Below are 16,672 nucleotides of genomic sequence, written 5' to 3'. Positions count from 1 at the left end.
GGTTGCTCTACCCGACGGGAGATTTCCAACGAGCCAACCCGCATCTTTCTAACCCTAAGCACGGCCGAGATACGGAGTACCACCCATTGATATTCCCACGGCCGTAGCCCCGGAGCCCTTTGCCGCAGCCCTTCGGGACACCCACCCTCGGACGCCCCGCGGAGGGACCTTTCCAACGAGCCAACCCGCGCCTCTCTAACCCTTTCCCCGACCGAGATACGACCCCGAGGACGGTGGCCCCTCTACCCGACCACAGTGCACCCGGGGCCGGCCTCGGAACCCGCCACGGACACCCTGGAGCCCGTACCCGGCGCACCGTTCGGTCCTGGGCACCCACTCTTAAGCACTCCCCCCCGGCCTAAGCCCCATACTCCCGGCCCCTCTGGAGAACCAAACCGTTGGTCAACCCGAAATGATCTCCAACCGTTGGTCAACCCGAAAGTACTTCCAGCAGTTGGTCAACCCGAAAGTTTCTCCAGCCGTTGGTCAACCCCATCGACTTAGGTTCTGGAGCGGCAATAAATACGTAAGATAGCATTTAAAAACGTTTAAAAATAGATGCATTTGTTTAAATCAAAGCATTTATTTACTTACCAGACTACAGTTGGGTTCATGTGAAACTGCAAAACACAAGATTTACAATGATGTATCACACAGTCTGATTGGACTTTGTTTTGATTAAAAATTAAGAAATTTGTACATGCAACTTTACCATTGTGATTCACAGGCCTTGTGGCCTAAAACAGGCTCAACTGTAACTCTTCTCCTTCCTGTTAGGAACAACACACAGTAAAGTCACTCATATGTCTGTAAACTACACATACACACCTTTAATTTGATATAAAACAAAAGACAATAGCTTCAGATTTGACTGATATACAAAGATATTTGTACATGCAGTTTACCAAATGATTTACTGGCCTTTTGCAATGACCTCAACAAGGCCGATTTGACCCCTGTTATCTCGAGCTGTAAGTAACATACAACAATGAGCTTGGGTTCATGTGAAACTGCAAAACACAAGCTTTACAATGATGTATCACACAGTCTGATTGGAATTTGTTTTGATTAAAAATTAAGAAATTTGTACATGCAACTTTACCATTGTGATTCACAGGCCTTGTGGCCTAAAACAGGCTCAACTGTAACTCTTCTCCTTCATGTTAGGAACAACACACAGTAAAGTCGCTCATATGCCTGTAAATTTCACATACACACCTTTAATTTGATATAAAACAAAAGACAATAGCTTCAGATTTGACTGATATACAAAGATATTTGTACATGCAGTTTACCAAATGATTTACAGGCCTTTTGCAATGACCTCAACAAGGCCGATTTGACCCCTGTTCCCTCGAGCTGTGAGTAACATACAACAATGAGCTTGGGTTCATGTGAAACTGCAAAACACAAGCATTACAATGATGTATCACACAATCTGATTGGACTTTTGTTTTAATTAAAAATTAAGAAATTTGTACATGCAACTTTACCATTGTGATTCACAGGCCTTGTGGCCTAAAACAGGCTCAACTGTAACTCTTCTCCTTCCTGTTAGGAACAACACACTCAAGAAAGTCACTCATATGTCTGTAAACTACTGGAGGAACCGGACTTCCAGGAGGGAGGGCCGCCCTGTCAGGCCCGCCTCGGAGTCACCTCTCTGGGCTACGGAGGTAGGGACGTGTGCCCTGGAGCGACCCTTTTCTCTACCGGAGCGACCCTTTTCAACGAGCCAACCCGCTTCTCTCTAACCCTAAGCCCGGGCGAGATACGGGGTACCACCGCCTGACCTTTAAACGGCCGTAACTCGGGCGCCTTTGCTCGGATAAACTCGTCCCTCGGGTCGGTTGCTCTACCGGAGCGGCCCTTTCCAACGAGCCAACCCGCATCTCTCTAACCCTAAGCCCGTCCGAGATATAGGGTACCACCGCCTGACCTTTAAACGGCCGTAACTCGGGCGCCTTTGCTCGGATGAACTCGTCCCTCGGGTCGGTTGCTCTACCGGAGCGGCCCTTTCCAACGAGCCAACCCGCTTCTCTCTAACACTAAGCCCGGCCGAGATACGGGGTACCACCCCCTGACCTTTAAACGGCCGTAGCTCCGGCGCACTAAGTCCCAGGACTTCGCCCGTCGGGTCGGTTGCTCTACCCGAGGGGAGATTTCCAACGAGCCAACCCGCATCTTTCTAACCCTAAGCACGGCCGAGATACGGAGTACCACCCATTGATATTCCCACGGCCGTAGCCCCGGAGCCCTTTGCCGCAGCCCTTCGGGACACCCACCCTCGGACGCCCCGCGGAGGGACCTTTCCAACGAGCCAACCCGCGCCTCTCTAACCCTTTCCCCGACCGAGATACGACCCCGAGGACGGTGGCCCCTCTACCCGACCACAGTGCACCCGGGGCCGGCCTCGGAACCCGCCACGGACACCCTGGAGCCCGTACCCGGCGCACCGTTCGGTCCTGGGCACCCACTCTTAAGCACTCCCCCCCGGCCTAAGCCCCATACTCCCGGCCCCTCTGGAGAACCAAACCGTTGGTCAACCCGAAACGATCTCCAACCGTTGGTCAACCCGAAAGTACTTCCAGCAGTTGGTCAACCCGAAAGTTTCTCCAGCCGTTGGTCAACCCCATCGACTTAGGTTCTGGAGCGGCAATAAATACGTAAGATAGCATTTAAAAACGTTTAAAAATAGATGCATTTGTTTAAAGCAAAGCATTTATTTACTTACCAGACTACAGTTGGGTTCATGTGAAACTGCAAAACACAAGATTTACAATGATGTATCACACAGTCTGATTGGACTTTGTTTTGATTAAAAATTAAGAAATTTGTACATGCAACTTTACCATTGTGATTCACAGGCCTTGTGGCCTAAAACAGGCTCAACTGTAACTCTTCTCCTTCCTGTTAGGAACAACACACAGTAAAGTCACTCATATGTCTGTAAACTACACATACACACCTTTAATTTGATATAAAACAAAAGACAATAGCTTCAGATTTGACTGATATACAAAGATATTTGTACATGCAGTTTACCAAATGATTTACAGGCCTTTTGCAATGACCTCAACAAGGCCGATTTGACCCCTGTTCCCTCGAGCTGTAAGTAACATACAACAATGAGCTTGGGTTCATGTGAAACTGCAAAACACAAGCATTACAATGATGTATCACACAATCTGATTGGACTTTTGTTTTAATTAAAAATTAAGAAATTTGTACATGCAACTTTACCATTGTGATTCACAGGCCTTGTGGCCTAAAACAGGCTCAACTGTAACTCTTCTCCTTCCTGTTAGGAACAACACACTCAAGAAAGTCACTCATATGTCTGTAAACTACTGGAGGAACCGGACTTCCAGGAGGGAAGGCCGCCCTGTCAGGCCCGACTCGGAGTCACCTCTCTGGGCTACGGAGGTAGGGACGTGTGCCCTGGAGGAACCGGACTTCCAGGAGGGAGGGCCGCCCTGTCAGGCCCGCCTCGGAGTCACCTCTCTGGGCTACGGATACGAGATACGGCGTACCACCGCCTGACTTTTAAACGCCCGTAGCTCCGGCGCACTAAGTCCCAGGACTTTGCCCTTTGGGTCGATTGCTCCACCGGAGGGGACCTTTCCAACGAGCCAACCCGCGTCTCTCTAACCCCAAGCCCGGCCGAGATACGGCGGTCCCTCTGCGGATTTTCCCACGGCCGCAGCTCGGGCGCCTTTGCTCGGATCGACGCGCCCTTTGGGTCGGTTGCTCCACTGGAGGGGACCTTTCCAACGAGCCAACCCGCTTCTTTATAACCCTAAGCCCGGGCGAGATACGGCGTACCACCGCCTGACCTTTAAACGCCCGTAACTCGGGCGCCTTTGCTCGGATAAACTCGTCCCTCGGGTCGGTTGCTCTACCGGAGCGGCCCTTTCCAACGAGCCAACCCGCTTCTCTCTAACCCTAAGCCCGGCCGAGATACAGGGTACCACCGCCTGACTTTTAAACGCCCGTAACTCGGGCGCCTTTGCTCGGATGAACTCGTCCCTCGGGTCGCTTGCTCTACCGGAGCGACCCTTTTCAACGAGCCAACCCGCTTCTCTCTAACCCTAAGCCCGGGCGAGATACGGGGTACCACCGCCTGACTTTTAAACGGCCGTAACTCGGGCGCCTTTGCTCGGATAAACTCGTCCCTCGGGTCGGTTGCTCTACCGGAGCGGCCCTTTCCAACGAGCCAACCCGCATCTCTCTAACCCTAAGCCCGGCCGAGATACAGGGTACCACCGCCTGACCTTTAAACGGCCGTAACTCGGGCGCCTTTGCTCGGATGAACTCGTCCCTCGGGTCGGTTGCTCTACCGGAGCGGCCCTTTCCAACGAGCCAACCCGCTTCTCTCTAACACTAAGCCCGGCCGAGATACGGGGTACCACCCCCTGACCTTTAAACGGCCGTAGCTCCGGCGCACTAAGTCCCAGGACTTCGCCCGTCGGGTCGGTTGCTCTACCCGAGGGGAGATTTCCAACGAGCCAACCCGCATCTTTCTAACCCTAAGCACGGCCGAGATACGGAGTACCACCCATTGATATTCCCACGGCCGTAGCCCCGGAGCCGTTTGCCGCAGCCCTTCGGGACACCCACCCTCGGACGCCCCGCGGAGGGACCTTTTCAACGAGCCAACCCGCGCCTCTCTAACCCTTTCCCCGGCCGAGATACGACCCCGAGGACGGTGGCCCCTCTACCCGACCACAGTGCACCCGGGGCCGGCCTCGGAACCCGCCACGGACACCCTGGAGCCCGTACCCGGCGCACCGTTCGGTCCTGGGCACCCACTCTTAAGCACTCCCCCCCGGCCTAAGCCCCATACTCCCGGCCCCTCTGGAGAACCAAACCGTTGGTCAACCCGAAACGATCTCCAACCGTTGGTCAACCCGAAAGTACTTCCAGCAGTTGGTCAACCCGAAAGTTTCTCCAGCCGTTGGTCAACCCCATCGACTTAGGTTCTGGAGCGGCAATAAATACGTAAGATAGCATTTAAAAACGTTTAAAAATAGATGCATTTGTTTAAAGCAAAGCATTTATTTACTTACCAGACTACAGTTGGGTTCATGTGAAACTGCAAAACACAAGATTTACAATGATGTATCACACAGTCTGATTGGACTTTGTTTTGATTAAAAATTAAGAAATTTGTACATGCAACTTTACCATTGTGATTCACAGGCCTTGTGGCCTAAAACAGGCTCAACTGTAACTCTTCTCCTTCCTGTTAGGAACAACACACAGTAAAGTCACTCATATGTCTGTAAACTACACATACACACCTTTAATTTGATATAAAACAAAAGACAATAGCTTCAGATTTGACTGATATACAAAGATATTTGTACATGCAGTTTACCAAATGATTTACAGGCCTTTTGCAATGACCTCAACAAGGCCGATTTGACCCCTGTTCCCTCGAGCTGTGAGTAACATACAACAATGAGCTTGGGTTCATGTGAAACCGCAAAACACAAGCTTTACAATGATGTATCACACAGTCTGATTGGACTTTGTTTTGATTAAAAATTAAGAAATTTGTACATGCAACTTTACCATTGTGATTCACAGGCCTTGTGGCCTAAAACAGGCTCAACTGTAACTCTTCTCCTTCCTGTTAGGAACAACACACAGTAAAGTCACTCATATGTCTGTAAACTACACATACACACCTTTAATTTGATATAAAACAAAAGACAATAGCTTCAGATTTGACTGATATACAAAGATATTTGTACATGCAGTTTACCAAATGATTTACTGGCCTTTTGCAATGACCTCAACAAGGCCGATTTGACCCCTGTTATCTCGAGCTGTGAGTAACATACAACAATGAGCTTGGGTTCATGTGAAACTGCAAAACACAAGCTTTACAATGATGTATCACACAGTCTGATTGGAATTTGTTTTGATTAAAAATTAAGAAATTTGTACATGCAACTTTACCATTGTGATTCACAGGCCTTGTGGCCTAAAACAGGCTCAACTGTAACTCTTCTCCTTCATGTTAGGAACAACACACAGTAAAGTCGCTCATATGCCTGTAAATTTCACATACACACCTTTAATTTGATATAAAACAAAAGACAATAGCTTCAGATTTGACTGATATACAAAGATATTTGTACATGCAGTTTACCAAATGATTTACAGGCCTTTTGCAATGACCTCAACAAGGCCGATTTGACCCCTGTTCCCTCGAGCTGTGAGTAACATACAACAATGAGCTTGGGTTCATGTGAAACCGCAAAACACAAGCTTTACAATGATGTATCACACAGTCTGATTGGACTTTGTTTTGATTAAAAATTAAGAAATTTGTACATGCAACTTTACCATTGTGATTCACAGGCCTTGTGGCCTAAAACAGGCTCAACTGTAACTCTTCTCCTTCATGTTAGGAACAACACACAGTAAAGTCGCTCATATGCCTGTAAATTTCACATACACACCTTTAATTTGATATAAAACAAAAGACAATAGCTTCAGATTTGACTGATATACAAAGATATTTGTACATGCAGTTTACCAAATGATTTACAGGCCTTTTGCAATTACCTCAACAAGGCCGATTTGACCCCTGTTCCCTCGAGCTGTGAGTAACATACAACAATGAGCTTGGGTTCATGTGAAACCGCAAAACACAAGCTTTACAATGATGTACACACAGTCTGATTGGACTTTGTTTTGATTAAAAATTAAGAAATTTGTACATGCAACTTTACCATTGTGATTCACAGGCCTTGTGGCCTAAAACAGGCTCAACTGTAACTCTTCTCCTTCCTGTTAGGAACAACACACAGTAAAGTCACTCATATGTCTGTAAACTACACATACACACCTTTAATTTGATATAAAACAAAAGACAATAGCTTCAGATTTGACTGATATACAAAGATATTTGTACATGCAGTTTACCAAATGATTTACAGGCCTTTTGCAATGACCTCAACAAGGCCGATTTGACCCCTGTTATCTCGAGCTGTGAGTAACATACAACAATGAGCTTGGGTTCATGTGAAACTGCAAAACACTGCGCGAGCCACCCGACCGGGGTCTACGATCCCCCGTTTCCGAGATATCAGCCAATGAACTGCCGGGCGCCGTATCTCGGCCGGGGAAGGTCCGACGGACTCAGGGCCGGGCTCGTCGGAAAGGTCTCGCCCGGGGCTTTCCGACGAGACCAGCCTGGGGTCCGTGCGACCCCGGGGGCCCGAGATACTTCCGGTCGAAAATTCGAATTTCGTTACCGCGCTGCTCCGGCGCCCCGGGTCCGGGGCCTTCGCCCTTCGGGTGGGTGGCTCCGCCGCGGGGGGCCTTTCGAACGAGCCCACCCGCGCGTCGTTAGCCCTTTCCGGGGCCGAGATACGGCCGCCCCCCGCGGTATTTTCCCACGGCCGTTTCTCGGGCGCCTCGGGTCCGGGGCCTTCGCCCTTCGGGTCGGCGGCTCCGCCCGAGGGGCCCTTTCCGATGAGCCCTTCCTCGAGTCTCTGGCCCTTTCCCGGGCCGAGATACGGCGGATCGTTGCGGATTTTTCGCTCGTCCGGAGCTCCGGCGCCCCTAGCGTCCGCCTCGGAGGTCACGCGGCCGGTCTCGTTCGAAAGGTCCGTCCCGGGGCTTTCCGACGAGCCCGGCCTCGAGTCCGTGCGACCCCGCCCGCCGGAGATACGTCCGGTCGAAGCTCGCGGAGATTCCGACGGCCGTATCTCGGGCGCCCCGGGTCCGGGGCCTTCGCCCTTCGGGTCGGTTGCTCCACGCGAGGGGACCTTTCGAACGAGCCTACCCGCGAGCCTCTAGCCCTTTCCCCGGCCGAGGCACAACGGTCCCCCTGCGGATTTTCCCACGGCCGCAGCTCGGGCGCCTTTGCTCGGATCGACTCGCCCTTTGGGTCGTTTGCTCCACTGGAGGGGACCTTTCCAACGAGCCAACCCGCTTCTCTCTAACCCTAAGCCCGGCCGAGATACGGGGTACCACCGCCTGACCTTTAAACGGCCGTAGCTCCGGCGCACTAAGTCCCAGGACTTCGCCCGTCGGGTTGGTTGCTCTACCCGAGGGGAGCTTTCCAACGAGCCAACACGCATCTCTCTACCCTAAGCCCGGCCGAGATACGGAGTACCACCCATTGATATTCCCACGGCCGTAGCCCCGGAGCCCTTTGCCGCAGCCCTTCGGGACACCCACCCTCGGACGCTCCGCGGAGGGACCTTTACAACGAGCCAACCCGCGCCTCTCTAACCCTTTCCCCGGCCGAGATACGACCCCGAGGACGGTGGCCCCTCTACCCGACCACAGTGCACCCGAGGCCGGCCTCGGAACCCGCCACGGACACCCTGGAGCCCGTACCCGGCGCACCGTTCGGTCCCGGGCACCCACTCTTAAGCACTCCCCCCCGGCCTAAGTCCTATACTCCCGGCCCCTCTGGAGAACCAAACCGTTGGTCAACCCGAAACGATCTCCAACCGTTGGTCAACCCGAAAGTACTTCCAGCAGTTGGTCAACCCGAAAGTTTCTCCAGCCGTTGGTCAACCCCATCGACTTAGGTTCTGGAGCAGCAATAAATACGTAAGATAGCATTTAAAAACGTTTAAAAATAGATGCATTTGTTTAAAGCAAAGCATTTATTTACTTACCAGACTACAGTTGGGTTCATGTGAAACTGCAAAACACAAGATTTACAATGATGTATCACACAGTCTGATTGGACTTTGTTTTGATGTTTGTTTTATGTCTGTAAACTACATATACACACCTTTAATTTGATATAAAACAAAAGACAATAGCTTCAGATTTGACTGATATACAAAGATATTTGTACATGCAGTTTACCAAATGATTTACAGGCCTTTTGCAATGACCTCAACAAGGCCGATTTGACCCCTGTTCCCTCGAGCTGTGAGTAACATACAACAATGAGCTTGGGTTCATGTGAAACCGCAAAACACAAGCTTTACAATGATGTATCACACAGTCTGATTGGACTTTGTTTTGATTAAAAATTAAGAAATTTGTACATGCAACTTTACTTTTGTAACTCTTCTCCTTCCTGTTAGGAACAACACACAGTAAAGTCACTCATATGTCTGTAAACTACAAATACACACCTTTAATTTGATATAAAACAAAAGACAATAGCTTCAGATTTGACTGATATACAAAGATATTTGTACATGCAGTTTACCAAATGATTTACAGGCCTTTTGCAATGACCTCAACAAGGCCGATTTGACCCCTGTTCCCTCGAGCTGTGAGTAACATACAACAATGAGCTTGGGTTCATGTGAAACTGCAAAACACAAGCATTACAATGATGTATCACAAAATCTGATTGGACTTTTGTTTTAATTAAAAATTAAGAAATTTGTACATGCAACTTTACCATTGTGATTCACAGGCCTTGTGGCCTAAAACAGGCTCAATTGTAACTCTTCTCCTTCCTGTTAGGAACAACACACTCAAGAAAGTCACTCATATGTCTGTAAACTACTGGAGGAACCGGACTTCCAGGAGGGAAGGCCGCCCTGTCAGGCCCGCCTCGGAGTCACCTCTCTGGGCTACGGAGGTAGGGACGTGTGCCCTGGAGGAACCGGACATCCAGGAGGGAGGGCCGCCCTGTCAGGCCCGCCTCGGAGTCACCTCTCTGGGCTACGGATACGAGATACGGCGTACCACCGCCTGACTTTTAAACGCCCGTAGCTCCGGCGCACTAAGTCCCAGGACTTTGCCCTTTGGGTCGATTGCTCCACCGGAGGGGACCTTTCCAACGAGCCAACCCGCTTCTTTATAACCCTAAGCCCGGGCGAGATACGGCGTACCACCGCCTGACCTTTAAACGCCCGTAACTCGGGCACCTTTGCTCGGATAAGCTCCTCCCTCGGGTCGGTTGCTCTACCGGAGCGGCCCTTTCCAACGAGCCAACCCGCTTCTCTCTAACCCTAAGCCCGGCCGAGATACAGGGTACCACCGCCTGACTTTTAAACGCCCGTAACTCGGGCGCCTTTGCTCGGATGAACTCGTCCCTCGGGTCGCTTGCTCTACCGGAGCGACCCTTTTCAACGAGCCAACCCGCTTCTCTCTAACCCTAAGCCCGGGCGAGATACGGGGTACCACCGCCTGACCTTTAAACGGCCGTAACTCGGGCGCCTTTGCTCGGATAAACTCGTCCCTCGGGTCGGTTGCTCTACCGGAGCGGCCCTTTCCAACGAGCCAACCCGCATCTCTCTAACCCTAAGCCCGGCCGAGATACAGGGTACCACCGCCTGACCTTTAAACGGCCGTAACTCGGGCGCCTTTGCTCGGATGAACTCGTCCCTCGGGTCGGTTGCTCTACCGGAGCGGCCCTTTCCAACGAGCCAACCCGCTTCTCTCTAACACTAAGCCCGGCCGAGATACGGGGTACCACCGCCTGACCTTTAACCGGCCGTAGCTCCGGCGCACTAAGTCCCAGGACTTCGCCCGTCGGGTTGGTTGCTCTACCCGAGGGGAGATTTCCAACGAGCCAACCCGCATCTCTCTAACCCTAAGCACGGCCGAGATACGGAGTACCACCCATTGATATTCCCACGGCCGTAGCCCCGGAGCCCTTTGCCGCAGCCCTTCGGGACACCCACCCTCGGACGCCCCGCGGAGGGACCTTTTCAACGAGCCAACCCGCGCCTCTCTAACCCTTTCCCCGGCCGAGATACGACCCCGAGGACGGTGGCCCCTCTACCCGACCACAGTGCACCCGAGGCCGGCCTCGGAACCCGCCACGGACACCCTGGAGCCCGTACCCGGCGCACCGTTCGGTCCTGGGCACCCACTCTTAAGCACTCCCCCCCGGCCTAAGCCCCATACTCCCGGCCCCTCTGGAGAACCAAACCGTTGGTCAACCCGAAACGATCTCCAACCGTTGGTCAACCCGAAAGTACTTCCAGCAGTTGGTCAACCCGAAAGTTTCTCCAGCCGTTGGTCAACCCCATCGACTTAGGTTCTGGAGCGGCAATAAATACGTAAGATAGCATTTAAAAACGTTTAAAAATAGATGCATTTGTTTAAAGCAAAGCATTTATTTACTTACCAGACTACAGTTGGGTTCATGTGAAACTGCAAAACACAAGCTTTACAATGATGTATCACACAGTCTGATTGGACTTTGTTTTGATTAAAAATTAAGAAATTTGTACATGCAACTTTACCATTGTGATTAGGGTTAGGGTTAGGTTTTTCGGAAAGTTACAACATCTCCCCCCTATTCGGAGCTCGTCCGAAAAGGTTTGGAATAGGGAGAATGAGGTGGTTGCACGGGCCGACGCATGTTAGACTATACCATGTCGCCTGTGATCGTCTCCCATCTAGGAGCAGTGCCTTTATCGGCTTCAGGCCACGTAGATAATTTGTTTTTGTGTATTTCTGAGGAATCCTGTTTTTGCTTCAGATCTACATTATTTGTTTTTGTCTTTTCTTTATAACTTAGACTGTAGTTTGTTGTAATGTTTGTATATTGCTTTGTTTTGTATCTAGGAAGGATTTAAGGTAAATCTTGTATAGAGCTTTTTATTTAGATACTATGTCTATGGTGCTTGACTTTAGAATTAGCCAAGATACAGGTATATTTTAAAGAAGTCTAGGTTTCCTGACCTTAGGTTTAGGGGCAGGTTTAGGTTAAGTGTAGTGATTACTATTTGTCCCGATGGTGCCTGACTTTGGGGTTAGGGCAAGTTAAGGTAAGGGGTAGTTGGTTTTAATGTTTAAGAAGTACTGACCTTGGGTTTAGGGATTTGTATTTTAGATCCCGACTCTTTAGAGTTTGAACTATGACCGTCTCGGTTTTGAAAAGTCTCACCGGCTCGTGTTGTGCGTACCATCTAGTTTTCGGTATAATTACGCTACATCGGGCATTTTGCATATGCGTTTAAGGTCTGATTTATACTGTAGTTGTCAGAGTACTTCAGGGGATTTTACCTTAGCCGTCTCAGCGTTTAAAGCGTTTCTTGCTGTAGTTCTCAAAAACTTTTGATTCAAAGGGTTTTTTCATTTTGAATCCTATCCCTCCAGAGGCATTCCTCACCAATGCGAGGGAAAATTTCAAGACACCTCGTCAGTAGTGCTTTCATCTCGAGTCATCAGGTGTTTCGGGCTTTCAGCACTATACACCTTCATCGAGATGTGCCCCGCCCGGGTGATCAATCCCGAGCGTGTGTCTTGTAGCCAATTACTATACAAGTGATCAGACTCTCAATTGGTGAGGTTGGAGTCTGAAATATAAATACCAGATTATTGCCTTATAGATAAAAGGTTATTTTGTGGATTCTAATAAGAGATTTCAACCTATATTGCATCTGGTTTTTATTAACTGTACTGTGCTGCGTCGCAGTGATGCACCTTTAATCCTGCTTTATACTATTTTTGGCAATATAAACCGTTTTTATTTTCTTTAAATTGTTGTTTTGAGTTCACATTTATCTTTGTTTTTTATTATCATATCTCTTATTTTGACAGATTTTTCATTAGGTGGTTTTGAATTATGTGTATGAGTTGGCTATACAAATAAACTTGCCTTGCCAATCTACAGTTTAAGACTCTGTTAATACGAGAAACTGATCCTGAGTGTCATGCTAAACCACGTGCTATCGTATGCCTCGATCCAAAAGATCATTTCCTAACGAAAATCCAATTAATCCTGTTTAAAAAGTAATGATACAGTGATGTTATGTCTACCTGTCACCATTAAAAGTGCTGATGTTGATCCTTTGTGGGTCTCAGTTCGATGTTTTGCACGTGTTGTCCCGTGGAACCTGCTTTGTGATGATAACAGAAGTGTAATGAGTTTTAATAAAGTTGGAACGATCGAGTGGCGCCCTCTGGTGGTTACTTTAGGGAACTACAGTCCCAAAACGTATGTTTGAATGCCTTTTAAAGCTGCTGGCTATGCTTTTCATTTAAAATTGAAATAAATCATTTTATTTTACTACTCGATATGGTCTAAGGAATTTGTAAAGCGTTTCCTTTATTTATTTATTATAAAAAACAAGGGAATTAAACGTGTCGCTTTTTTGAATGTACAATTCATTAACCTAGAGCAATTACTCCTGGGTTTGAGCTGAGTTTTCCAGATGTTGGGTTTAGGGTTTGGTGTTAGGTGAGGGGAATAAACATGTATTTATTATTATTTTTAGGGGTTCTAAAAATTATTTTTAATTTTTGGGGTTTAGGGATTAAGTGTGGTGGGCCACTAATCTCAGTTTATCGTACTCCTTTTAGGGTTTTTGGGGTTAGGGTTTATGAGGAGGTCAGGGGATTATATTTGTAGGATTATTTACTTATTATTTATTTCTAATCGACGATGAGGACTATAATAAGTTTTACATTATATGAGTCTTCTGCGTCCAGAAAAAGATCTTACTTAAGGAACGAACCAGGAAATGTAAGCCTGTCTAGGTCTCACATCGCCCAAAGAACCTGTCTAGGTTCGGTTCGTTTTCCCTTCCCGCCTATCCCCCACCGAGAACGGAAGAGGGAGAGACGGGAGGGAATGAAGATCTCCATCTGGGCGATTTTCTGGCCTGGATGTTGTAAGATCGTGCGCGTGAACATGGTATGTCAAGTCCGATGGCTCTGGCAAAGGGTTAGGTTTTTCGGAAAGTTACAACATCTCCCCCCTATTCGGAGCTCGTCCGAAAAGGTTTGGAATAGGGAGAATGAGGTGGGTGCACGGGCCGACGCATGTTAGACTATACCATGTCGCCTGTGATCGTCTCCCATCTAGGAGCAGTGCCTTTATCGGCTTCAGGCCACGTAGATAATTTGTTTTTGTGTATTTCTGAGGAATCCTGTTTTTGCTTCAGATCTACATTATTTGTTTTTGTCTTTTCTTTATAACTTAGACTGTAGTTTGTTGTAATGTTTGTATATTGCTTTGTTTTGTATCTAGGAAGGATTTAAGGTAAATCTTGTATAGAGCTTTTTATTTAGATACTATGTCTATGGTGCTTGACTTTAGAATTAGCCAAGATACAGGTATATATTAAAGAAGTCTAGGTTTCCTGACCTTGGGTTTAGGGGCAGGTTTAGGTTAAGTGTAGTGATTACTATTTGTCCCGATGGTGCCTGACTTTGGGGTTAGGGCAAGTTAAGGTAAGGGGTAGTTGGTTTTAATGTTTAAGAAGTACTGACCTTGGGTTTAGGGATTTGTATTTTAGATCCCGACTCTTTAGGGGTTGAACTATGACCTTCTCGGTTTTGAAAAGTCTCACTGGCTCGTGTTGTGCGTACCATCTAGTTTTCGGTATAATTACGCTACATCGGGCATTTTGCATATGCGTTTAAGGTCTGATTTATACTGTAGTTGTCAGAGTACTTCAGGGGATTTTACCTTAGCCGTCTCAGCGTTTAAAGCGTTTCTTGCTGTAGTTCTCAAAAACTTTTGATTCAAAGGGTTTTTTCATTTTGAATCCTATCCCTCCAGAGGCATTCCTCACCAATGCGAGGGAAAATTTCAAGACACCTCGTCAGTAGTGCTTTCATCTCGAGTCATCAGGTGTTTCGGGCTTTCAGCACTATACACCTTCATCGAGATGTGCCCCGCCCGGGTGATCAATCCCGAGCGTGTGTCTTGTAGCCAATTACTATAGAAGTGATCAGACTCTCAATTGGTGAGGTTGGAGTCTGAAATATAAATACCAGATTATTGCCTTATAGATAAAAGGTTATTTTGTGGATTCTAATAAGAGATTTCAACCTATATTGCATCTGGTTTTTATTAACTGTACTGTGCTGCGTCGCAGTGATGCACCTTTAATCCTGCTTTATACTATTTTTGGCAATATAAACCGTTTTTATTTTCTTTAAATTGTTGTTTTGAGTTCACATTTATCTTTGTTTTTTATTATCATATCTCTTATTTTGACAGATTTTTCATTAGGTGGTTTTGAATTATGTGTATGAGTTGGCTATACAAATAAACTTGCCTTGCCAATCTACAGTTTAAGACTCTGTTAATACGAGAAACTGATCCTGAGTGTCATGCTAAGCCACGTGCTATCGTATGCCTCGATCCAAAAAATCATTTCCTAACGAAAATCCAATTAATCCTGTTTAAAAAGTAATGATACAGTGATGTTATGTCTACCTGTCACCATTAAAAGTGCTGATGTTGATCCTTTGTGGGTCTCAGTTCGATGTTTTGCACGTGTTGTCCCGTGGAACCTGCTTTGTGATGATAACAGAAGTGTAATGAGTTTTAATAAAGTTGGAACGATCGAGTGGCGCCCTCTGGTGGTTACTTTAGGGAACTACAGTCCCAAAACGTATGTTTGAATGCCTTTTAAAGCTGCTGGCTATGCTTTTCATTTAAAATTGAAATAAATCATTTTATTTTACTACTCGATATGGTCCAAGGAATTTGTAAAGCGTTTCCTTTATTTATTTATTATAAAAAACAAGGGAATTAAACGTGTCGCTTTTTTGAATGTACAATTCATTAACCTAGAGCAATTACTCCTGGGTTTGAGCTGAGTTTTCCAGATGTTGGGTTTAGGGTTTGGTGTTAGGTGAGGGGAATAAACATGTATTTATTATTATTTTTAGGGGTTCTAAAAATTATTTTTAATTTTTGGGGTTTAGGGATTAAGTGTGGTGGGCCACTAATCTCAGTTTATCGTACTCCTTTTAGGGTTTTTGGGGTTAGGGTTTATGAGGAGGTCAGGGGATTATATTTGTAGGATTATTTACTTATTATTTATTTCTAATCGACGATGAGGACTATAATAAGTTTTACATTATATGAGTCTTCTGCGTCCAGAAAAAGATCTTACTTAAGGAACGAACCAGGAAATGTAAGCCTGTCTAGGTCTCACATCGCCCAAAGAACCTGTCTAGGTTCGGTTCGTTTTCCCTTCCCGCCTATCCCCCACCGAGAACGGAAGAGGGAGAGACGGGAGGGAATGAAGATCTCCATCTGGGCGATTTTCTGGCCTGGATGTTGTAAGATCGTGCGCGTGAACATGGTATGTCAAGTCCGATGGCTCTGGCAAAGGGTTAGGTTTTTCGGAAAGTTACAACATCTCCCCCCTATTCGGAGCTCGTCCGAAAAGGTTTGGAATAGGGAGAATGAGGTGGGTGCACGGGCCGACGCATGTTAGACTATACCATGTCGCCTGTGATCGTCTCCCATCTAGGAGCAGTGCCTTTATCGGCTTCAGGCCACGTAGATAATTTGTTTTTGTGTATTTCTGAGGAATCCTGTTTTTGCTTCAGATCTACATTATTTGTTTTTGTCTTTTCTTTATAACTTAGACTGTAGTTTGTTGTAATGTTTGTATATTGCTTTGTTTTGTATCTAGGAAGGATTTAAGGTAAATCTTGTATAGAGCTTTTTATTTAGATACTATGTCTATGGTGCTTGACTTTAGAATTAGCCAAGATACAGGTATATTTTAAAGAAGTCTAGGTTTCCTGACCTTAGGTTTAGGGGCAGGTTTAGGTTAAGTGTAGTGATTACTATTTGTCCCGATGGTGCCTGACTTTGGGGTTAGGGCAAGTTAAGGTAAGGGGTAGTTGGTTTTAATGTTTAAGAAGTACTGACCTTGGGTTTAGGGATTTGTATTTTAGATCCCGACTCTTTAGGGGTTGAACTATGACCGTCTCGGTTTTGAAAAGTCTCACCGGCTCGTGT

The sequence above is a fragment of the Paramisgurnus dabryanus genome, chromosome 20, assembly GCF_030506205.2.
Source record: "Paramisgurnus dabryanus chromosome 20, PD_genome_1.1, whole genome shotgun sequence".
Lineage (NCBI taxonomy): Eukaryota > Metazoa > Chordata > Actinopteri > Cypriniformes > Cobitidae > Paramisgurnus > Paramisgurnus dabryanus.
Note: the sequence above shows the minus strand (reverse complement) of the source record.